This window comes from Lutra lutra, chromosome 11 (genome assembly GCF_902655055.1).
Source record: "Lutra lutra chromosome 11, mLutLut1.2, whole genome shotgun sequence".
NCBI lineage: Eukaryota > Metazoa > Chordata > Mammalia > Carnivora > Mustelidae > Lutra > Lutra lutra.
This window is the reverse complement of record NC_062288.1, coordinates 101,714,478-101,739,355: the sequence shown is the minus strand read 5'-3', so window position 1 is coordinate 101,739,355 and position 24,878 is coordinate 101,714,478. Positions and strand designations below refer to the sequence as shown.

The 24,878-nt window shown below is 42.9% G+C and overlaps 1 long non-coding RNA gene across 3 annotated transcripts; it reads left to right on the top strand.

The window, feature by feature from the left end:
* The first annotated feature begins 580 nt into the window (after window positions 1-580).
* Window positions 581-7,227, top strand: LOC125080954 (uncharacterized). 3 transcript variants are annotated; one of them, XR_007121550.1, is made up of 3 exons: window positions 581-783; window positions 5,102-5,223; window positions 5,479-7,227. It is a non-coding gene; the product is annotated as an uncharacterized LOC125080954 (long non-coding RNA). The 3 variants fall into 3 exon arrangements; XR_007121551.1 differs by lacking the exon at window positions 581-783 and adding an exon at window positions 4,792-4,963; XR_007121552.1 differs by lacking the exon at window positions 581-783 and adding an exon at window positions 4,792-4,963 and having other exon boundaries at window positions 5,097-5,223.
* The last annotated feature ends 17,651 nt before the right edge of the window (window positions 7,228-24,878 follow it).

Here is a 24,878-nt window from a genome sequence, read left to right as displayed (position 1 = left end):
ATATTTGTTGAAGAAATGAATGAACCCCCAAATTCAATGCCTTTCCTTTTCAAGGCCATCCTTTCTGAATCTCCCATTTCGGTGAATGGCGTCCCTTAGTTGCAATAGCAAGAAGCTTAGAACTCATCCTAGATTTTCCTTCTTTATTCCACCATGAAGAAAGACACCAGATCCTGTTGTTTTCATCTCCTCAAGCTTTTACTGCCCCCGATACTTAGGTTATATCATTTCCTGTTAGGACTAGAGCAGATTTCTCCACACTCATCTTGTCTCCATTTTTCCATCTGCTTCCTTCCTTCTTCATACTGTCCAAGTTCAAACTCCTTCACGATCTGGTTCCTGCTCATCTGAAAGGCCAGTTGTCTCTGACCATTCATTGGATGTTTCCTGGACTCTAACTTTCCTTGGTGAAAATGAGCAACCCTGGGTACAGGACCAGGTTTCATCTGTCTCTATTCTTAGAACACAGCATCATCTCTGGCATGGAGAGGGCAAACACATGGATGTTTGTTTGTGTGGTCCTGAATGGAAATGAACAAGACTTATTTTTGTCCTGGTGCTCTATCTGTCACAACAGCACGGCACCGCGAGGAATGTTCAAGTATCACTATGAGTCATTAAGAAGTGGAGGAGATTATATTTATAAACTTAATGTAATATGTCTCTCAAAGTACTGAAATGAGAGTGATTATGATCTTAAAGTTTTGCTTCTTAAAGGCATAATCGTTCAACAGTTATGACTTAAGTGGACTGGGGAAAGTCAACTGTGCAAAATCACATTCTGTAAGTCCTTCGGATATTGGGGGATTTTGACTGTGGTTTAATAATAACGTGTTTCCTTGGTGTGTATGTTTGTGTGTGTGTTTGGGGGGTGGTTTAGCACCATTGGTGAGTTTCACATATTCTTTCTTAAATTTCACACTTAATAGCATTTTTCTGTTTCTTCAAGTGGTCGTCATATAGGAGACTTGCAACCTTCTAATGACTTGTTTTTATTTGCTGCTCTGAGAGATTGTGTTTGGAATTAAAATTAAATTTAGGTATAATTTAAAGGGTGGCTAGAGCAGGCCATAGGCAAAAACGTATGTGATTCAACGTGAAATGGGAAGAAATGATACTAGCAGTTACCATGACAGATGCAGCCTTCCAAAGGGACCACATTTCCATCTGTTGAAGGCAGCTGGCCCAACAAGACTGAGATATAAAAATCAAAAGTAGAGGGCTTCAGAGAGATGATATAAATCTCCTTTAAACTAGGGAACTCCAACCAGAAGTTGAACAGCATAGTTTTAAGAAGCAGTTTCAGTGAGGGGTGGGGTAGCGTCTAGGGCACAGCTGTAGTTGGAAGGCTGAATAAGACACTGTAATTATAGCATCTGAAACCCTACAACTTTTCTAATATGTAGTGTGAACAATTAAGATGATTAAGTGATAATTGTCTCCATTTTCTTACCAGAAAAATGACTTGGCCTCCAATGATAAGTCAGATGGTGTCAACCGTGTTAGTACTGAGCCCCACATTCAAGTTGGAAATTCCCTCTGGCATTAATGTGCCCCCTTAGGGTTTGTCCTAAGAAATGGGCAATATTTCTTCCAATAATCAACATAATGCATTGGCCCCCTGAGACCATCTAATTTGAAGTCACCTTTGTGGGGCACCTGGGTGGCTCAGTGGGTTAAGTGACTGCCTTCAGCTCAGATCATGATCTCAGGGTCCTGAGATCAATCCCCGCATTGGGCTCCCTGCTCTGTGGGGGGTCTGTTTCTCCTTCTCCCTCTGCCTGCTGCTCTGCCTGCTTGTATTCTTGACAGAGAAATGTCAAATAAATAAATAAAATAAAATTTTAAAAAAAAGAAGTTACCTTCGCAAACTTCTGTGAATTCCTCAAGTTCGACCAGTCTCCACACTGTGGGACAGTGGGCTTATGGGACTGGCTGAGAGAGACAGTTGGCACTGTGAATTTTATCAACAGAGCATCTCATATTTGGGACCTGATTAATTTGAACAGGGCCTAACTCGCCTTTTAACACGATACCAACTTTGTAAAAACCAAGTCAGTGTTTTTGATAAAATTTCAAAGTGAATAAATGATTTGCAGGCACCCTGAAGGGCTTAGAAGCACTTCTACACTTAGATACCACTTTCTCTCCTGGTTACCAAAGCACCATCATCTTTTCATAAAATACGTTCTTTTCTTTCTTTTTTTTTTAATTTTTAAAGATTCTATTTATTTATTTGACAGAGAGAGAGAGAGACAGTGAGAGAGGGAACACAAGCAGGGGGAGTGGGAGAGGGAGAAGCTTGCTTTCCTCTGAGCAGGGAGCCTGATGTGGGGCTCGATTCCAGGACCCTGGGATCACAACGGGAGCTGAAGACAGCTGATTAATGACTGAGCCACCTGGTGCCCCCAAACAAGTTCTTTTAGTAGCTAGTAATTTGTCACTCTATGTTGGTTTTCATATTGATACACTTTTATTAAGCACATTCTATGGGCTTAATGTTACACTCAGCATTGTTGGGGAGAAAAAATAAACACGAAGGAGGCAATAATGTGTTTGGCAGGATAAAGCTGTCTCCCACGAATATTTTTGTAACAAAACGAGAGAGTATATAGTCGCAGCAAACACAGACGGTGTCATGATGAGCGATGGCAGGAGTTCAAGAGGAAGACATCCATGTGCTCTGGGGTTAGTAAGGACAGGCTTTATGGAGGGTACTCGCCATGCAGATGGAAAGGCAACTTCACCTCTTTCAAAAAATTATAATCCAGACTTCCAGAAAGCAAAGTGGAAAGATGGAAACAGAGTGGTCATGACGCCATTTTACATCAGAATCTAGCCTGGTCTGCCTGTATGGTAGCTTAGACCTCTCACTTAGAAGACTTCATCAGTCCTCCCCTGTTTGGGACCTGGGTCAGTTTGAATGGGCTTTCTATCACGTTAAACTAAGGAACAAATTTCCACAATAAAAATACTTTTTATAAAAATCACATGGGAGGGGGACACCTGGGTGGCTCAGTGGGTTAACCCTCTGCCTTCGGCTCAGGTCATGATCTCAGGGTCCTGGGATCAAGCTCCGCATCGGGCTCTCTGCTCAGCAAGGATTCTGCTTCCCCCTCTCTGCCTGCCTCTCTGCCTACTTGTGATCTCTGTCAAATAATAAAATCTTTAAAAAAAAAATCACATTAGGGTTGTTACCATGAGAGAATAACAAAGCCATGTGTGCTGGACTGGCTGTAGGCTCATTCTGAAGAGATTTTTGTGGCAAGGCACATGATTCAAATTCCTGTGTAGCAAAATCACTGAACATATAGACCAAACTAAACAACCCTTCTATGGCTGAATCTTTGAAAGTTAATCGTGGATCTCAAAGCCCACTTTATTGGCGACCATACTTTGTGGTATCCTAACGCTTTCCATATGCTATGAAAGGTGGAGGTCCGTATTTTCTGGGAGATATTCTCTGTAGTGTGAAAACCCATTATATAAACCTACTCAAGTTCCATTTCACATTTCCTCAAAAAGCTTTAAGACCTGAGACTAAAAGAATGCGCCCAGTTTGTGGAAAGATCCCTGGACTGGAAATCAAGGGATTTGTTTTCCAATTCAGAGTTTCCCACGATTTTGGACAAAACACATTCACTTCTCTGGGCCTCAGTTTCCTTTTCCAGACTGAGGAGCTGAGGCTAACTGATTTCAGTAGGATCTCGCACCCTCCCAAATTACAATTCTATTTTAAACATTTCTATCACTGAGTAGCTATTTTCTGAGTCTCAAATATTTTCTCACAAAAGAAAACAAAATACTTGGATAAATTGCCCCAGTCCAGGAAGGCTCTGATTTTCACTTTTTAATCCAAGAGAAAGTGGAAAGAGGTGGAAACAGGAATAAATGATAAGAGCCTTCACCATGACAGAAGATGGAAGAAGAGAGCCTGAGAGACAGTTCCGTGCGGGAAGGAAGGTTTTGTAGAGTTCACGCTTCAGCTCTGGCTCTACCATCAGCAGCCTGTGAGCCCAGGTGCTAATTAAATTAATAAAAAGGCATTTTGTGAAAACATGTGCCCCACACCTGCTGTGTCACCAGGCGTAGGCTTCTTGCTTGTTGTGGTGGAACAGTTTTACTGCTTAACAATGAAGGCAAAGATAAAATAACAGCGAGAGGGAAAAGTCGAATCGTAGCCAATATGTCCCTGATTTCCTCAACAAATGCTTATTAATTTGTGATGACACATTAGGAAAGCACTCATTTTGAATTTGACATTCTCAATGATTTAGGGCGTGACAACTTTGTTTAATAGTCATTATAATTACTAGAAATAACATCCTGTCCTCACCCAATTAAGGACGACGATGATACACTGAGAAATTACAGCTTATAAAAATAAAGCTTTCGATACAAACAAGGAACACATCCATCTCTCCGCGATGATGCTGTTCCTGAATGGTCTGGGGGTCATTTATCTGAAATCATTTTAAGAAGTTCTAGTGACGTCTCATCTTTGGCTTGAACACAGATACAAGTGTTTTTGTTTAAGGAAGATAAATTTTAAAAAATCCTTTTAGCTGTAGCTACATTTTATGGTTAAAAATGTATTAGGAATAGATTTAGTTGCGAGAGACCAAAAAATTCCAAAATAAGAATTTTTTTCCCCTCTCATTTAGAAACCAGGGCAGAATGTCCACGTCCAGAATCATGTTCCGCGGTGTGGGGACTAGGCTTTCCCCAGCTCACTGCTCTGCTGTGTGTGGCCTCTGTGCTCAGGCTAATCTCACAGTTCAAGATAAAGTTGTACCCAACTTCCTCTTATATCTTCCTGGCAACTCTTAGCCACATGACATAATTGCCAGCAGGGGAGGGAAACAAGGTCTCTATTCTAGGCAGCCGTGAACAGAGCTTAGAATTGCGTGTTCTATTAATACAGAGCAAGGGTTGGTAAATTGTTTCTGCAAAGGGCCAGATTGTAAGTATTTAGGCTTTCAGAGCCCATGACCTCTGTCTTAACGACTTATCTCTGCTGTCGCGTGTGAAAGCAGCCACAGATGATACACAAACGAATGTTCAGGGCTGTGTTCTAACGACGCGTTATTTACAAGAGCAGGTGGTTGGATGAATTTGACCAGCACGCTGATCCTTCTTAAAGAAGACGGAAAAAACAGATACTGGGGATAACTAGTGCTTCTCTTCCGCCAGGTAATAGAGACATTAGCAATATTAACTTCGGTAAGTGCCTTCCCCACCCCTTCCTTTTTTTCCTGTTAGTATGGGTACTGCCAAGACTAATTGCCAATAATTAATGAAATTAATGAAAATCTACAAAATGACTTAGTGGAGGACAAATTTGTTTAAGGCTCTCTTTGAAAGACTCGTTAGTGAATTTTAATTACGATTTTGTTTGTCACACTGACTGCTCTTTTACAGTCTTGTTTGCCTTGTTTCTCACCTTGGTGGGAGAATGGTTGTTTTCTCAACCCCCAGGGCCTGGGAGAGGCAAGATTCCACGAAGCAAGCAAGCAGGAGAGATCTCTGAAGAGAAGGCAGAGGAGACACTGAGGGAACCCTCTGAGAAAGTGACTGTGGCTTTGCCCTTCTCCTTGGTGGACCGCGACAAGTCTGTGATTGATCACTTAATCACCTGTCCCTTTAAAATACCAAGTCTTCCCACGGACGGGGACAAGAGGCCGGATTACCCTGGAGAGCTCTCACTCACGCAAAGGAAATCCTGTAGGAACTTGATAAAAAATCATTGTGGATGATTGATTTCATTTATCAATACTTTTAAACTTTTTATTTCATAAGTTTTCTTTCTTCCCTCTGGATTCATGGAGAGCACATAGTTTAACTCATCAGATATAAATCTATAAACCCAGGATTGAGAGTCTGCTATAACACATCCCTCCCAGTCTCTTCCAGATGTCTTTTTTTTTTTTTTTAAGATTTTGGTTTTTTAAGTAATCTCTACACCCAACATGGGGGCTCAAACTTACAACCTAGAGATCAAGTCTTGTGCTCTACTGACTGAGCCAGTCAGGCATTTCCCCTCCCCCTCCACCACTGATGTTTTTATGTGCCTGTCCCAACGATCAGACAGTATGCCAGGAAGACAAAGTCTCAGTAATCTCTACTGCTCCTAGAACTCTCTAAAGTGAGTTAAGCTCTTCTGTGAATGGCCCTCCTAGTTCCTTTTTCTTCATTTAAGGTCTTGGTAGTAGAGAGATACTAAGTTTCAAGATCTTCCTTCTTCCTAGTACTGACTATTGTCAAGTCCACTTTTAGCACTTCCCAAACTCTGTTTTATATTCAGTATAAAAGATATTTAACTTTAATTCACCTAGTCAACATTTTTACCACATTAGAGGGATGGAAGCCTTCCTACGTTTATGAAGGGCAACTTAGAAAGTTAGACTAGAACAGGAGACCTAAAAGGAACTTTAGAGATTATTTAGTCCAAATTCCTTAATTATAGAGGGGAAGCGAGGCCCAGAGAAGGAAGGTGATGTGCCCTGGATTGCACAGCTAATTAATAACCAAGTTCAGTAGAAACTCAGGTCTTCTGGTTCACAGAAACACTCCAAGATCCACCCTGACTCTGGGCAAGCCAGACTCTCCATGGGCATGTAGCCCTTACCACAGATGGGGAGGGCGGGGGACATTTGCCTGCCCCCTGGCAGGCATTAAGATGTCTGGCTTCTCTATTTCTTCTTGCACCAGAGGTATATAAGGAGGGCCAAAGTTTCTGGAAAGACCCTCTGTTCTCTGGAATGAGGACACACTGTGGTGGCTGCATGGAGACCTGTCTGGGACAGGCGGATGGTATACGATGTAAGAAGCACAAGGTGGTCCTCACTAGGGTGTCTGGGCCTGCTTCTGGAACATTCTTGGGTGTCTCTAGTCTTTTCATGTGGCCTCACAGAATTATCCCTGAAGCCAGAGTGGATTTAATTTACTTTGGTTTAATACGACTGTTTTTGGAGGAAAGGAAACAGATCAAATTTAAACCAAAAGTTTACTAACATTTCTGAAAAGCTTGGTGATTACCAAGCAAGAAAAATTTGGATTAATAGGTATGGTAGTGTAGCTTTGTCAGGGACATAAATACTTAGTACATTTAACATGTTTATTAATTTCCAGGGTCATTTTCATAAATAGGCAAAACTTCCATAGATTCATAGGAACATATGGATATATAGTCATATTATATTTACATAATACACTTATGTAATATATACATACATTATGCATATAGACATAATATAAACATATTCACATATATACCTATATATAATATATTTATAGTATATATGTATATAGATATGCATTCATACATACAGGACATATATATAAATATATATTATATATACAGAAGTAGTGCATGCATATGTTATATAATATATATGTTATGCCTATATAATATGCATATATGTGTGTATACATATATATACAACCCTATATCCTTATGCATCTATGGAAATTTTACCCATTTATGAAAATGTGCTCAGAAATTAATAAACATGTTGGGACATACTAAGTATTTCTTTACATACATACACATTCACATATAAATACAAACATACACAAGTACATGCATATATATTAATATATTACATATGCATATATGCAAATCTTTCTTTCTCAATATATGAATGTACTGTGAGCTCTCTCTCCCTCCACATACCTATATATGTATGTATATTGTATACTTTTCTCTTTCTTATTTTTTTCTTTTTTACCAAGAAGAGGGAAGGGAGGGGAAAGAAAGAGAGAATAGAGAAGTGGATGGAATGACCAAAAAATATTCAAACGTTAATAGGAGAAGAAAAAATGCTTGATCATAACCATTAATGACACATGTCTTTTTTGAATCTCATCTGTTTTAGCCTAGAGGAAAGATATTTCAAGAGAACATTCTAAAATGAAAGAAACTCTCCTTTTTCGGGATGCCTGGGTGACTCAGTTGGTTGGACGACTGCCTTTGGCTCAGGTCATGATCCTGGAGTCCTAGGATCGAGTCCTGCATCGGGCTCCTGGCTCCGCGGGAGTCTGCTTCTCTCTCTGACCTTCTCCTCGCTCATCCTCTCTCTCACTGTCTCTCTCTCAAATAAATAAATAAAATCTTAAAAAAAAAAAGAAACTCTCCTTTTTCTATTTTTTAAAACCAACAAAGCCTACCTTGTATTGCAAGTCATTATAGCAAAAGTGTTAGGAAGGAAGGACCATTTAAAGTTAAATCTGTCATTAATTTACTAATAACTCACTTGAATCTCATAAATAATTTTAAGTAGAAGGGGTTGTCCAATGCGATTAAGGTCATTATTTCAGGTTAAAGTAGCCCATAGGCTTTTCTAATGTAAAAATCTTTCCATACAAAGAAGAACGAAGGTTTCTTCAAGGTTAAGGGTCTTTGGAGCCAATTCCATGAAGATATATTACTGTAGGGATGTTGGAGTGTGTGGAAGTCATCTGAGAAGATTATACAAGGCTTCTCAGGGTGATTGGTGTCTGAATGAAAGCAGATTAAATTATTTTAAGAAGATTTGTTGGGTGTTCAATTTCCCAAATGAATTGTAATGTTCTCTGCTACCTAAGAACTTGACTTCTGTATTGAGAAAATGATAGCCTTGATGTCACTTAGTTCATTCAACAAATACTGATTGGGCACAACTTATGTGCCAGATGGTCTTCTAGGTTCTTGGGATCCAGCGGGGAACCAGATGAAGTGTCTGCTTCCAGAGACCTCGTAATCTAATATGGAGGCATTAAAAAAAAATAAAGCAATATATGCAAAAGCTAGCAGAACTCATACTCCACCAAGAAGCAGGGAAGTATGTAATGACAAGCTCAGTGGCAAGGTTGACAGACAACCAGAGGATGGAGAGTTCTCAGGCCTGGGAGGAGAAAGCCTTTCTTCCCAGGGCAAGTGATGTCGAGCTGAGACCTGAAGGCTGAGAAGGAATGGGCACAACCAATGTAGGTGAGGGGCTGAATGGAGGGAAGGATGCAGCGCCCTGTCCAGATCGTGAAGGACCCTGTAAGCCATGTTCAGAAATTGGAAATTTATCTTAAGAATGATGGGAAGTCACCCTGAAGTCTTTAGTAGCGAAGTGACCTGATCAAATTTTATTTCATAAGATCCGTTTGATGGTAGTTGGAGGAGGGACAAGATCCCAGACAGGAGGGGCATCAGGGCAGAGATGAGAGTGCATGGCAGGCTCCGGAGAGTGGCAGCGAGAACAAAGATGAGAACCACTACCTTCTTTGTGCCAAATATTCTTCTAAGTGCTCACATGCAACAGCTCATTTGATCTTCCTAGGTCCCCGTGAGGAAAGTCCATTATTATCACCTGTATTTTTATAAATGAGAGGGGCTAGTTTACTTGGATAACCAAGTGGTACATCTGGGATTTGAACCTTCTTCATCTGGCTGCAAATTTAACCACTTCCCTACAGCTCTCTCTCAAGAGGCAGGCTGATTAGAGGGATATTGAGAAAGTGGACTTGAGAGAGTTCAGTGATTGAATTTGGGAGTCATGAAGAAGGAGGAGTTCAGGATGATGACTTGGCGGGGAGGGGATGGCATCACCTTTCACTGGGGAGAGAATGGAGCAGGAGGGAGAGATGTCCAGTTGAATTACAGATCAAGTGCTCAGGAGCCAGGACTGGACTGGGAAATGTAGATTTGGGAGTCCTCAATCTGATTGTCATTGAAGTCAAGGAAGTTGGTGAAATTGCCTAGTGATAGTATTTAGGGTGACCAGAAAAGATATCCTAGCATTCCCAAAAGAACTCCAACTTGGAAAAGAGACTAACAGGATGTGTCTAGAGAAGATGAGAAAACGAGAGGAATTAGGCATCACAGAAGTTGAGATGATGTTTCCAGATGTGGAGGATGGCTGATCAGGATCAGACACTGTCTAGAAAGCTGAGGACTCCAGTGGACTTAAGAGCAATGAGGCCCCTGGTGAAAACACTGTAGTGGATCCAAGGTAGAAGAGAGACTGGTGGGAAATGAAGATAATGAGTGTACAAGTGGGGTGGTGGAGGAAGAGGACAGGGCAAAGAAGGAGGAAGTTTGTTTTGATTTTTAAATAGGAGCCAACAGTGTTGTTCTTCTCAAGTGCTGATGGTAAGGGAGTAGCTCAGAAAAAATGAAAGATGGAGCAGAGGGGGCACAAGCAATGGATGAGCTCTTTGAGAGGAGGAGGCGTTCAGAGGGAGGTGGAAGGGGAGCGTGTGGATGCAGATGTATAACAGGCTTGGTGCTTGGAGGTCAACGGCTTTCCTGGTAGAGGAGTACTTCAGTAGGATGGAGTGTAAAGGGGAGATGTAGTGAGGTCAGAAGTATGAGGGGGGAGAAAAGTGATGAATTAGCTAGGGCAGAGAACCTGTGAGAGAATGGATTGCTAGCAACATCGCAGGCCCTATTGAGTATGGTAGTCGTGAATTTATGAGGGCAACCCTCTGTGAGGTCATTGGACATTCCCAAGCAGAGCTCAGCTGCCCAAGTGTACAAAGAACTCAGAAACTGTGGCATGATCCACGTAATGTTTTTCCCGGTGGTTGGGGAGCATGGACAATGGAGACAATGGAGCAAGAGAGTTGGGGGGTCTGCAAGGGACTGGCTAAAGGGACAGGTCATGGAATCTCAGTTGGTTGGGGAAAATAGGGAGCTCGAGGACAGATTATTGCTCTGACTTTCTCATCGAGTCTGTTACTTTGGGCAAATTGCCACGGATCTCTGGGCTTCAGTTTTTTCCCACTTGTAAGTGAGGGTGTTGGCTCATTTGGTTAACATCCCTTCCAGTTCTAAAATTCTGTGGTTCAATTTTGCAAGAATTGCAAGCACTCTGTGACTACAAGTGAGAAGCTCTGCCAACTCCTTCTGATCACTGGGGTCAAGCGACCTGCACTATGCTGGAAAAGCAAATTCCATCAATATTTCTAGACCACTGATGCAACTCTTTAATTTTCTCATGAAAATATGAAAAATGTTCAGGGCCCTTGCCATAAATGAAGAATAATTGTCTCATGATGGACGTTGGTAATTCAACCCTGCTGTAAGCTTCCCAATCTGAACTTGATTCAATTCGTTTCAACTTAAAAACATATGGGGTGTCTACTTTGCATAAGTTGCATCTTATAAGTTACTGAGACAACAGTTACAAGGGATACAAAGAGAACAGAGCTATGGTCCTTGCTCTGTTATAGTCTAACAGGGAGGATAAGACTAGCACAGAAATAAATGTGTGGAGGATATAAATCTTAGTATTCAACTCAGGAAATAATTTCTTTCTATATTTTTCTTTAACAACTGAATTTCTGTTTTAGGCCTACTTTTTTTTACTAGATTGGAATAAACTCAGTGGGGGCCCCACCATTTTTTGGGGTCATGACTCATTCTCAGGATTTACATAATTTTAAGGCCTCAGTGATGGGGTGCCTTTCTGGTTGTCAATATCATCTGTCAGCACTATCTGTTGGAACATCCACTGTCCCTGTAGATCAGCATGATCAGACGATGCAGGTGTCCACAGGGACATACTCATTTGCTCTGCATGGTCCCTTTAGGACTTTTTGATTCTCTCTGCTACTTCTAGGCCTTTCTGGGTTGCATAGTAATCACTGTGATTCTTCCCAGCATGCTTAAACACATCACTATGGTCTGAATGCTTGTGTCCTATGTAGAAATCCTAACCCCTAAAATGATGGCATTGGGAAGTGGGGCCTTTGGGAGGTGATGAGGTCATGAGGGAATGGAATTGGCGCCCCTATAAAAGAGACCCAGAGAACTCTGTCACCCCTTCTGCCATGTGAGGACCATTGAGAAGATAGCCCTCTGTGAATGAGGAAGTTGGGCCCTTATCATACACCTAATCTGCTAGTGCTTTGATCTTGGACTTCCAACTTCTAGAACTATGAACAGTACATTTCTGTTATTTATAAGCCACCCAGTCTATGACACTTTTTTATAATATAATATAATATAATAGCCTGAATAGACTAACACACACACATTGCATTAATTTTTCTCATAGGATCTTACTACCTCCCCCCAAGTTCTATGTAGAACATGAGATAAAATACCTCTTCCCTCCAGAACCAATGGACATTTTGGCTCTCCTAACTTGCCTACCATCTTTCCTTCTTACTTCTATCCCAGAGGATCCTCTGTCTGGGAAGACTGGGCAGGTGGGGTAGGAATCCTGCTCTTACAAATAATGTTTGTTTCCAAATTTTTTGTCTCTGTTATTAGCTATTTTTGTCTACTGAGGAAATTTCTTCTCTCTCTCTTCTGTTTCATCGCGTTCCTCTAAGGCAATGAACACAGAATGGACTAGCTGTTTCAATGTGGAGAAGAGCAAAGGGGAAAAGAAATGTGGGGAAACCGTGGATTTTTTTTATACAAGGCAGAAATAGGGTGTGTTACCAGATGCACAAGCATTGTGCTCTGGGGTTCAAAGCATATCAATGGAGATATTTGGCTGCATATGAAAGAAATGAACATTGACTAACTTAAGAAAGAAAACTAATGGGCTTAAACTATGGAAAGAGCCAAGATGTCCATTGACAGATGAGTTGATAAAGAAGACATGGTATATATGTAAAATGGAATATTACATAGCCATCAAAAATTGAAATCTTGCCATTTGCAACAACATGGATGGAACTAGAGGGTATTAGGCTAAGCAAAATCAGTCAGAGAAAGACAATTATCATATGATCTCACTGATATGTGGAATTTAAGAAACAAAACAGATGATCATTGGGGAATAGAGGAAAAAATAAAACAAGACAAAACCAGCGAGGGAGACAACCCATAAAACACTCTTTTTTTTTTTTTAGATTCTTTATTTATTTATTTGACAGACAGAAATCAGAAGTAGGCAGAGAGGCGGGCAGAGAGAGAGGAGGAAGCAGTCTCCCCGCCGAGCAGAGAGTCCGATGCGGGGCTCAATCCCAGGACCCTGGGATCACGACCCGAGCCGAAGGCAGAGGCTTTAACCCACTGAGCCACCCAGGTGCCCCCCATAAAACACTCTTAATCAAAGGAAACAAACTGAGGGATGCTGGAGGGGAAGGGGGAGAGGGATGAGGTAACTGTGGGATGGACATTAAGGAGGGCATGTGATGTAATGAGCACTGGGTATTATACATGACTGACGAATCACAGACCTGTACCTCTGAAACCAATAATACATTATACGTTAATTACTTGAATTAGAATAATTAAAAGAAAGAAAACTAATAGGGTTCTTAGAAGGATTCTGGGTAGCTCACTGAAGGGAAAAAGAAGAGCTTAACAGATGCTTTGGGAATGACAGGAACCAGAGCAGTAGTAGCAGTTGAAACAGGAGGAAATCAGGAACCGTCAGCATGCCATGATTGAATGAGTCAGTTCCCAGGGCCCTCTGTCTGGTGTGTTACCACTCAGGAGAAAAAACTCAGGAGACTGGATCTGATTGGCCAAGTCTGTGTCACATGACTACACCCGTCTCCAAGGCTTCTCTACCTGGAAGCCCCACCAGCCCTAATGGAATGGGGAGAAGTCATGCTCCTGAGACAGGGAGGAGATTAAAGAAGGTAGGGTGAGACGTGTACAAACCAGTTAGTTCCTGCTCAGGAGGAAAGAGACAACATCTTCCTTGAAGAAAATAGGCAAGTTTGAGGAAATGGCATTTGTGAAGGACTTGGAAGGATGGGGAGGATTCTGACGGACAGGGATAAGAGATGAAGGTAGGAGTGAGCAGTGGCCCAGAGACAGGTGATATGAGACTCTCAGAAAGTATTGAGAACAGTTTTGCTAGAGCTTAGTTTATGAGTAGAGGTAGGAGATAAGGTTGATAGGGCTGAAAATGTTGATTTTGGAGCCATATAAAGAAAACTGAGGGGCGCCTGGGTGGCTCAGTGGGTTAAAGCCTCTGCCTTCAGCTCAGGTCATGATCCCAGGGTCCTAGGATCAAACCCCGCATCGGGCTCTTTGCTCATCAGGGGGCCTGCTTCCTCCTCTCTCTCTACCTGCCTCTCTAACTACTTGTGATCTCTCTCTGTCAAATACATATATAAAATCTTAAAAAAAAAAAAAAAGAAAATTGAATGAGGAATTGTTATGGACTGAATTACACCCCCCAAAAATTCATATGTCAAAGACCTAACTCCCGATAGCTCAGAATGTGACTGTGTTTGGAAATAGGATTTTTAAAGAGGTAATTAAGTTAAAATGAAGTCCTTAAGGTGTGCCCTGATTCAATATGACTGGTGTCCTCAGAAGAGAGGTTGAGGACACAGACACGCACCAAGGGACAATCATGTGAAAATACAGGGTGAAGTTGGCCATCTACAAGCCACGAAGAGGCCTCAGAAGAAACCAATCCTGCCAACACTTTGATTTCAGATTTCTGGGCTCCACAAACATGAGAAAATACATTTCTGCTGTTTAAGCCCCCCCCCCCCCACCCCGCCCCGGTTTGTTACGGTAGCCCTTGCAAACCAATACAGGATATTTTTTTTTCTTATTTTGGAAACAATGGGTATCTACAGAAACTTTTTAAAGAGGAGAGTTACATAGTCAGATGTATGGTTCAGGAAAATTGGGGTAGCCCTGCTATATAAGTGGGGGGAAAAGGTAGAGCCTGGAGGCCAGGAGCTCAGTTAGATGGCTGTTACAATAGCCTTTGGAAGGGTGAGGGAAGGGGGTGCCTAGGTGGCTCAGTTGTGTAAGCGACTGCCTTCAGCTCAGGTGTGATCCTAGAGCCTCAGGATCGAGTCCTCCGTCAGGATCCCTGCTCAGTGGGAGTCTGCTTCTCCCTCTGATCCTCTCCCTTTCATGCTCTCTCTGTCATTCGTTCTCTCAAATAAATAAATAAAACCTTTTTAAAAAAAAGAAAAAAAGGGTAGTGTTGGGCATGAGCTAGGGTAGTAGCATGAGGATGGAGAAGAGATTGCGGACACAGCAATGTCATGGAAGTGGGATTCACAAGGTTTGGTCATAAACCAAATGTTGGAGGAGAAGGAAAAAGAGAGTTAAAGATGTTTTAGATTTTTCTAACATGTTGACCAGCAGAATGGGGTAATAGAAAGGGGACTTTTTTTTTTTTTTTTGAGAGAGAGGGAGAGAGAGGGAGAGAGAGAATCTTAAGCAGGCTCCATGCTGAGTGCAAAGTCCCACTTGGGGCTCAATCTCATGACCCATGAGATCATGATCTGAGCTGAAATCAAGAGTTAGATGCTCAACCTAAGGAGCCATCCAGGTGCCTCTTACGAGGGGACTCTTGATAATGAGTGACAAAAATACACAGTTCAAATCAATTTCACAGTTCAGGAAATACAGAATTTATTAGCTGATAAAATTGTGAAATCTGGGGTCGGGGGGAACAGTTGATTTTCCACACCCCTGGTTTCAAGGGCTCAGATGCTGTTTTCAGTATCTACCCCAGCCTCTGTTTTGGGTTTGCTTTCCTTTGTGTGTCTTCCTTCTACTTTGTCTATGTGGCCAGGAAAGGGGTTATACCCTCCTTACAGTTGATGACCTAAGAAGAGACCCTTTTGCTCCTTCCACATCCATATGTCAGATCCTGCATAGGTCAGATGCCTACTCTGCAGCCCCATCACCGCAAACAGGAAGATGGGGCAGTGCCAGTGGGTGAAAGCTTGGTCACGCTCTCTCCCACTCCGACTAGGTAGGAAACTGACCCACAGTCTTGCGAGATGAAGAAGCGGTCATTCTCCAGTGACAACAGAGATGCACGGCAGACAGAAGCAGGAGATACCCACCCTAGTGAGTCTGGATTTGGATATTTTATTTTTGGACACACCAATATTGCATTGTGGCTGGGGCGCAGGGAAGGCGAGGTGAGGGCTCAGTGATAATGTGGGTTTGGTGCACAGAAGAGGGAGAGGTCACCCTCACGGAGCTGCGGTGAAGGCCACCACAGCCAATCTGTTTTCCGGAAGAGAGAGTAGCGTGGGAAACATGGTCCGAGGGAATGACTGCAACGTTAGGGAATTTCTATATTTGGTTAAAAAAAAAATAAAAAGGAAGAAAACACAGGAGCAGTTGGAGAGGAGAGACCGTGCAGAGCTTGTAAATTTATGGGAGCCAAGCGAGCAGAATGTTTCAAGGGGGGGGTGTTAGGAGTCTTCGGAGGTAGAGGTGGGTGAGGACTGAGAAGACAGATGAGTAGGTACTTAGGGGCTGACTGTGCCCTCCTGTGCCTTTGGGGATAATGAACAGTGTCATTGAAGAGTGGTTACTTTTTTTTTTAAAGATTTTATTTATTTGTGAGAAGGAGGGTGACAGAGAGCCAGAGCAGAGGGAGAGGGAGAAGCAGACTCCCTGCTGAGCAGGGAGCTGGACATGGGGCTTGATCCCAGGACCCTGGCATCATGGCCTGAGCTGAAGGCAGATGCTTAACCCACTGAGCCACCCAGGCACTTACATGTTTAGGGGCAGTCATCAGTGATAAAGTTCATGGGCAGGGCAAGGTGTTGGGATGTGGACTCCAAACTCTCCATTTTAGGCGCATTTTAGTAATAATGGTTGTGACCTCTTCTAGGCACCCTCAGCTGGCTTCTGAGGGAACTGAGGCCCAGAGGTGGCCATGACGTGCACAAGTTCCCTATGAGGTCTGCTAGAAGAATGAGGATGGCCAACCAAAGCTCGAACCTGGGTGGGGTATTCCCCCTAGGTTTGCCACGTGGGGGTCTGCCCCTAGGGCAGGAGGCACAGGTTCAGATGCTTCTGGAAGGTAAAGCAAATCAGTGAAGCAGGCAGCCATGGCTCTGGAGAGACAACGCACCTTTAGTGGTGACCCCATCCCATTAGTGGTGACTCCTACTGCCCAGCTGAGCCGGTCACTGCCACACGAGAGATAGGGGTCTAGTGGTGTCCAGATTGGATTTTCCAAGAGAAGCTGTTCATCTGCATTTTCATGTGAAACGGCCCACTCTTCACATTTTGGCAGCTAACTTAAAAACATAAAAATACTGTGTGAACAAAACAAGTGTGTGGTTGGGTTGCCAGTGTATGTCCTTGGCTCTGAACTTTGAGGAGTGGGGCAGGGGGCGGGGGGGTGGGGCGGAAGAGGCCAAGATGTGGAGAAAAGGCAGTATGGGCAGGCTTCAGGAGACTTTGGTGGACACATGGCTCCCATGGTTCCTGAAAACCAGGACACTCCAGTGCGACTGGACAGAGTAAATCTGGAAAAATCTTCAGTGATTATGGTTCTTTCCTCTACGGAGCGGAAGATACTATATGATCCGGATTAAAACAGTAGAGGAGAAGTTGGGGGGGAAAGGTTTCACTGATTTTGTAGTTCAGATTACCGTGAGATCTCATTCAGTCAACTCTTGGCTTTTGCCTACTTTGTGCAAAACAGTGAGTTACACCTCGTACGGTGTGTGAGATGAGGAAGAGGAGCCCGTGCCCATGCGCTTGAAGTTCGTAAGTGAGGATTCAGAGTATCATTGATCCGCACAGCTTCCCGCCATTCGTGTTTTCTGTGCACCGAGTACAGGGGATAAAATGATAAATCGCACCCATTTGTGGTTTGTGGGTTCTCAGTTTGGTGTAGAGAAAGACAGGGACACAAATAATTACAGTGCTGTGTATGCATTATAATAACAGTATGATCAAGAAGCTGTAGAGGAATGCTGGAGGAAAATGTGCTGAATTCTGGGGCACCTGGCTGGCTCTGTTGGTAGAGCACGTGCGACTCCTGATCCCGGGTTGGGAGTTCAAGTCCCCTGCTGGGCATGGAGCCTACTTAAAAACAAAATAAATAAAATACTGAATGCTGCTTGGGCAAGCCACAGGAGGCCTCATGGAGGAGGTAACATTTATGGTAAGGCTTTAGGTATGATTAGGGATTTGCAAAACAGATGAAGGCTTTCCAGGCAGGGGGCATAACGTAAGCAAAACTCAGAGGCGCAAAGGAACTCACCCGTTTAGGGTGTGATAAGCAAACGAATGTGGAAAGTTGTTCAGGAGAACCGCAAGCAAAGTGCTAGGATTCTCATTTACATTATGATTCTGTCCTTCTGCGTAAAATGAGTCAGGGCAGGGGGATGTCTTGGACATAGCGGACCTTCAGGGAGCTGTGGACTTGTCTTCTATCCTGCACAGATCAGGGTTTTATTGGACTCCTACCAGAAAGCAACCAGTCACGTCACCCGTGGGATGGAGAGCTGCCTCGACAAATTACTTCAAAGTGTTTATTTCACTTCCGGTCTTCAGAGTCCAGAGCCCAACTATTTAAAAATGAGAATTCTTTTTTCCTAGACTCTACAGAAAAATTGCCTTATATTACTATGGAATTAGTGATTCTTCTCCTTTAGATGGTAGGGTTACATCTTAAAAGTGAATCTGATGGTGAGAATCCATTGTCTGCTTATGCTGAATTCTGTCAGGCAGGTGACTGTTGAATATTTAGAAAATCCATTGAATTAACTCATGATCATAGTTTAAAAATAAACTAGGACTCTTGGAAATATAATGTGTCCATGGCCAATGCCAGGGTGATGATGTCGTCCTGGGGTTAGCACCGTGAGTCCTGTTTCCCAGGGTTCCAACCCACGTGATAGTTCTGCCCATCAGAGCTCCTCATTGCTTGGGTTGGGGGTCAGAGGAGCACACAGTGTTCTCACACCAGCCCCTGGAGCTTGGTCCCTGGTGGAGCAGAGCTCAATGTGGCACCCAGATCTCTTGAGAAAGCAAATGACCCAGGATTGTGACAAGTGAAAAAAATACTTGGGTGTTATCAATTGTACATCTGACTATGAGTGGTAGAGAATACGAGGCAGGCCAAAGATGTAGGTAGGAAGGAGGAAATGAATGAACTTGGAAAAGTTCATTTAGCTCTCTGGGTCTCATGCTTCCTCTGGAAACACCAAGGAATGTTCTTTCTGTCTTCACTGTCCTACGTTCAGGGAAAATTCCAGTTAAAAATCCTCAGGCAGAGCAGCTTGGTTTTTGTTGTTGTTGTTTTTAATGTACTGTGTCCTTTGGTGAGTTTTCCTCAAAATACTTTAATGAAACAACTTAAATATGCAGAAAAGTTGAAAGAACTTTCCTGAGGACACCCATATACCAACCACCCTGACTGTCCAATTAATATTTTACTACATTTGCTTTCACATAAATCTCCTGTCTCTCCGTTCATCAGCCCATCTTATTTCTTCAGATGTGTGTCAAAGTAAATTGCCATATCCTTTTTAGGGTTTAGTATTTCTTCGTTTTGTTTTTTTTTTCCCCCTCTGTCTCTCTCAAGATAAAGTTTCCTCCCAATGATATGCATATACCTGTGTCATCCAAATCCTTAATGAGACAGAACATATGGTTATACCAGAAAGTTCTCTTGCCTCTTCCCAGTTAATCCTTACCACTGTCAACCTCCTCTTCCCAGGCACTGTTCTGACTTTTTCCACTGCTGATCACTTTCGTCTGTTCTAGGGCTTCATAAAATGGAATCGAAGAGTATAGACTCTTTTGTCTGGCTTCCTTCGCTCCGCACAATGTCTGTGAGAGCCACCCATGTTCTTGTGAATATCAGTGGTATTTCTGACCAACATTTCATTGTCTGGATAGATCATATTTTGTTTATTCATCCTGCTGTTAATGGGCACCTGGCCTGTTTCTAATTTTTGAATATTATATGTAAAGCTGCTATGGACATTCTTGTAATAAATTCTTTTTTGTGGCTATGTTTTCATTTCTTCTGGATAAACACCTAGGAATGGAGTCCACAGAACGATTTTAAACCATTTAGTTTAGCACTGATTGGAGAAGTCACTGTAGCTCAGAACATCCCATGCCTCTACCCCCTCTCTCCATCTTATTTTTTGTTTTCTTCTTCCTATTCTACCAAGTACCTTCTTCCACATCTCTGTTTTTTTTTTTTTTTTTTTTTTTTTTTTTTTTTTTTTTTTTAATAATGCACCCTGTTCTCTCTCCTGATAGGGTATAATGTTTTATTACTATTTTCTCACTGCCTGAACAATTCTTCCAGAGAAGGGCAGCATGGTGTTGTTGAGAAAGCCCTGATTCTTGGGCTATGTTCACGACACATCGTCTCGTTCCTCTGGTACTTCTTAGCAGGGCAAGTCACTGGTCCTCTCTGGGCACCAGTCTCCTCCTCTGTTTATTCAGGGGATTGGAAGAGAGAGCTAGAAGTCCCTTTTCCTGATCTGTCGTTTTGTGAATCTGTGACTACTTTTTCCAAGACACAAATCAGTCAGAGATCGAAGGGGAAACGAGGGGCAGAAAGTAAGGATGTTGGGGTAGAGATGGAGAGGAAGCATAGAAAAACAAGTAAACATCTTTCCTGCTTCTTGGCCAGGAAACCAGCAACACGTTCTCTGGGACCAGGTCAGTCTTATCCTACAGCTAGATTTTTTACCATGATTTTGGGGTTAGGTACGGCATCTGGCTTTACCTTTTTCTCTGCTGCTGGATGCCCTCTATCTTTTCGGTTCTCCCATTAATACATATTAGTTCTGTGCTCCAGAAATGCTCAGTGTATCTTTCAAGGTAGCACTGTATGCCAATGAACCAACAAGGAAAATCAAAAGGGGTTCTTTCTTGCCCAGGTAAATATGTGCAATTTAATAAAGGCTTTGTGGATGTGATGCATTAATTTTTATTGTATAATCCAGGGTTGGGACATGAATGTTGGGAGAGTTATGTCTAAGAAGTGAAAACTAGTGGCTCATCGCAGCCTAGAGGGGGAATTTCCCTTGAGCACATGAAGCTGTGTGATTGAGGTCCTCTCTATACAGGGTCCATAACTATGTGATCTGAACTTTATGGAGTAGGTTCAGTTCCAAAAATATTATCTGGCTGCTCTCAAAGGTACCCCCATACTTATCAGAACCCATATCCCACTTTTTGGCTCAAAAAATGTGGTCCCTGGGCATGTTGACTGATACCATTTCCAGCATGTGTGCTCTTGGGTTTTCCCTCCCTGACAATACTTAGCACATATATCATTTAGGTCGTCAGTACTGGGCTTAGAGAGAGACAGCTGGATGAAAAGAGAAGTTACTGAAGAAAGAGAGAGAAATATTTTAAAAAGTAGCGTAGAATTGGTGAGGGGAGGAGAGGATGAATAGAAGATTAAAAAAGAACAAAATGGGATGTGTGCAAAGAAAAGAGAATGAAATAAGTGATGATATTTTATGGTAAAAAAACAAAAACAAACTCCAGACTAATAGCATGCAAAAACCCGCTTTGTCCAAAACCGGAAGATTTAAGAGTAAAACGCAAGTGTTGGCCCAGAGCGCCCCCTGGCACATGTCCCTGCAACTGCAGTGTACATCTTCATGTCTCTGTGTTTTGTACTCAAAATGTGCTCCTATTTCACAACACACTCAAATTAATTATAGTTCAAAAGGAGCAGAGCAAGGCTTTCAATTCAAGCTCTAAGCAATCATATTAGTGATTTTGTTTCTTATCCACCAATTAAGCTCACTGAATTCCAGCTAATTAAGTGACTCAACTCAAAGATAAGGGAATCAGGACATATACTAAGGATGGCATGGGCTCTAGCTTTTAAATAATTATCTCTCTGAGGTCAGGGCTCTTCATTTTCCTATGATATGCCAGTAGATTGAATCTCAAGGGTCATTGGCCCAAAACCAAAAAGGCATTTGGACGGTTCTAAGGTTGTCAGTCCTCTCCTTGGATGCGGAGGTTATGAGCACTGTGACTTGAAGACACAGGAGTGGGAACTGGACCTCACATGGCTTTGAAAAGCCTCCCAGCACAGCGAAAGCTCTGCGGTGTGCCCCTTATCTCTGTCATCTAAAACCCTCCTCCAGGAAGAGAGGGAGAACTCCACGCTCCAGATATCTTTAAGAATCACTAGACAGTCAACCCACACAGAGAAGGGCTTCAGAAGACGGACCAAGCAAGTAGAGATTTTCATTTTGCAAACTGAAGAACTCATAAGGTTTGAGGTGAGGAGGATGATCAGATAAATGGGGTCAGGATCAAGACCCTCAGAGCCAGGATTTGGGTACGAAAGGAGGGAGGGGAAGAGGGCAGAGCGCCTTGTTCTGAGAACCCCGACTAGTGAGGCTGGTGGATTGGGGTGGGGTGTGTGCAGCCACAGACGTGGATTGAGAGAATCTTAAAAAGCTGGAAACATCTGCCCAACGTGGACTTCCAGCTCAAGCTGGCCTGCAGACAACCCCTTCCCCCGTATTTAGTTAACCCCAATTCCTCACTAAAGCCTGAGAATGTCTATCCAGAAATCTGTTTGAACAAGGGCCCTTTTACTTGATTTAAAAAAGAGAGAGAAACTTTCCATTTCTAAGACTGACAGCTACAAGCCAGTTGTGTCTTTGGCCTGGGCCACCCCTTGGGAAGACACGGCCATCTGTGCAGGGCCGTGTCCTGTGGCTAAGAGCCATTCCCAAAGAGGGGCACAGCTGTAAGCCTTTGGCCATTAGCCTTTCCAGCACTAGAGGACAGATGCGTTGGCTCTGAAGAGGGAACCAGAGTGAGGGCCACAGGAACCATTACAGTCCACCCCTTGAATGCTCTGCTCCCCTCACATCCTACTACAAGTTTGTCCTATCTGGGGACAGTCCCTCTAGAATTCTGGTCAGTCTTATTTCCTGGGAGCTTATAAGGGAAGAGTTATTAGGATGAAGTATAGCCCCTGTGCTTATAGCTGATCTCAAAGCTACAACTGATGTTCCTCACCCCTCTCCCCTGCAACCCTTTCTAGATTTCTCTGTGCCTGGGCTAGTACTCCTGCCGATCTAGTGGCTTGTCCAGTTAAGTGACTCTGACCCTCATCCCTGAGGTATGGAAGCCTCTGGTTACCTTGCTCTTCTCAGGCTGTGTCTACTACTACACTTGTCACTTTACCTTTGAAACTCAACATAGAGCACTAAGAGATGTCCCAGTGTGTCACCTGAGTGTCAAACGTATGGTACATACTTGCAGCATCAGACCTCCCTCCCTACATACTTCCTACAGATAACGGAGACAAGTTTTTTCTTAAAAAAGGATTTTATTGGGGTGCCTGGGTGGCTCAGTGGGTTAGGCCTCTGCCTTCAGCTCAGGTCATGATCTCGGGGTCCTGAGATCGAGCCCCGCATTGGGCTCTCTGCTCAGCGGGGAGCTTGCTTCCTCCTCTCTCTCTCTCTGCCTGCCTCTCTGCCTACTTGTAGATCTCTGTCAAATAAAAAATATTTTATTTTTTATTCTGAGAGAGGGAGAGAGTGAACATGAACAGGGGGGGAGGAACATATATATATATATTTTTTTTTTTTTAATATTTTATTTATTTATTTGAGAGAGAGAGGGAACACAAGGGACCACAAGCAGGGGAGAGGGAGAAGGAGAAGCAGACTCCCCACAGAGCAGAGAGCCTGAAGCGGGGCTTAATCCCAGGATGATGGGATCATGACTTGAGCTGAAGGCAGATACTTAACCAGCTGAGATGCCCAGGCGCCCTCCATAGCCATATTTTGATGTGGACCTGGATTCCAATTTAACTAACTTTGAGTTTGTGTCTGAAATCGAGCATCTACCTTGAGACCAGAATGTGGGAATTGGGTGCTGGATTTGACTCAGAGTTTCTTGGTAATCAAGATGAAAAGCAGTTATGTTCTGGTACAGAATTCTCTTTGTTCTGGAAGAAAACAAACCACACTAGTGTCTTGGGAGAAGCAAAGCAGTTCCCTTCCCTAAACTCTAAAGGAATTTTCTCGCAGGCAGATGTGGTAGACAAAGTCTCGGGAAGATCCCCGTGTAAAGGCGGTCATGGGTGATCACTGAGGTGAATAATAATTTGCAAAACCTACAGCTTTTAGGTCAGCCAGACCTGAATTTGAGTTGTAACTTTTATTCCCTTTATCAGTTGGGTAATTCTTCCTGAACCGGTACCATTTTTTATTTTAAGAAAATTGTGTAAGCAATCAATTTCCATTGTAAGTGCTTCCAGGAATGTATAAGTATAGAAAGAAAGAGAAAATTCTCCTCTTACCTCCTTTATCCTCCTTCACTGCCCCAGCCTACTCCCCTTGCCCAAGGCAATCACCATTGACAATTGAGGTGTGTCCTTTACCGACTTTTTAAAAAAATTAAATTAAATTAAATTAAATTAATTTATTTGACAGAGAGAGAGAGAGATCACAAGTAGGCCAAGAGGCAGGCAGAGAGAGAGGGGGAAGCAGGCTCCCCGCCGAGCAGGGAGCCCGATGCGGGGCTCGATCCCAGGACCCCGAGATCATGACCTGAGCGGAAGGCAGAGGCTTTAACCCACTGAGCCACCCAGGCGCCCCCCTTTGCTGCCTTTTATAAACAGTTTATTTCACATAACTGCATTATTCTGCAAACTGTTCCTTTTGCCGAACAATATGTCTTGAAGGTCAGCGTGGGTCTACCTCATTCATTTTTAAGATTGCTTAATATTCCACAATATGGATATATCCTCATTTATTTAACTACTTCCCTTTCGATGACTCATAGAGTTGCCTTTCTTCCCTTCTTCCCTCTCTTCCTCCCTGTCCTTCCTTCTTCCTTGTCTTTCTTTCCTTCCTTCCTTCCCTCCCTCCCTCCCTTCTCCTTTGCTAATAGAAACATTGCTGTACCAAGCAGCAACCATTTCTTTAGAACAGATTCTAGAGGAAATTAACTGGGTCAGATGATATGTATATTTTAAATTTCGATTGATACTATTCAATTGCCCTCCCAAGCAGCTTCACTAAATTATACTTGGAGCAAGTTATTTAATTTCTGGCTCCTTTCTTTCCTCCACTACAGAAATTAAATACAGTAAAACCTACTACATGGGATGGGCAAGGTGATTAAATGAGAAAACCAGTGTAAAAACAGAGCTTGCGGTGTTGATGGTTATCATCTATAGGTTTTA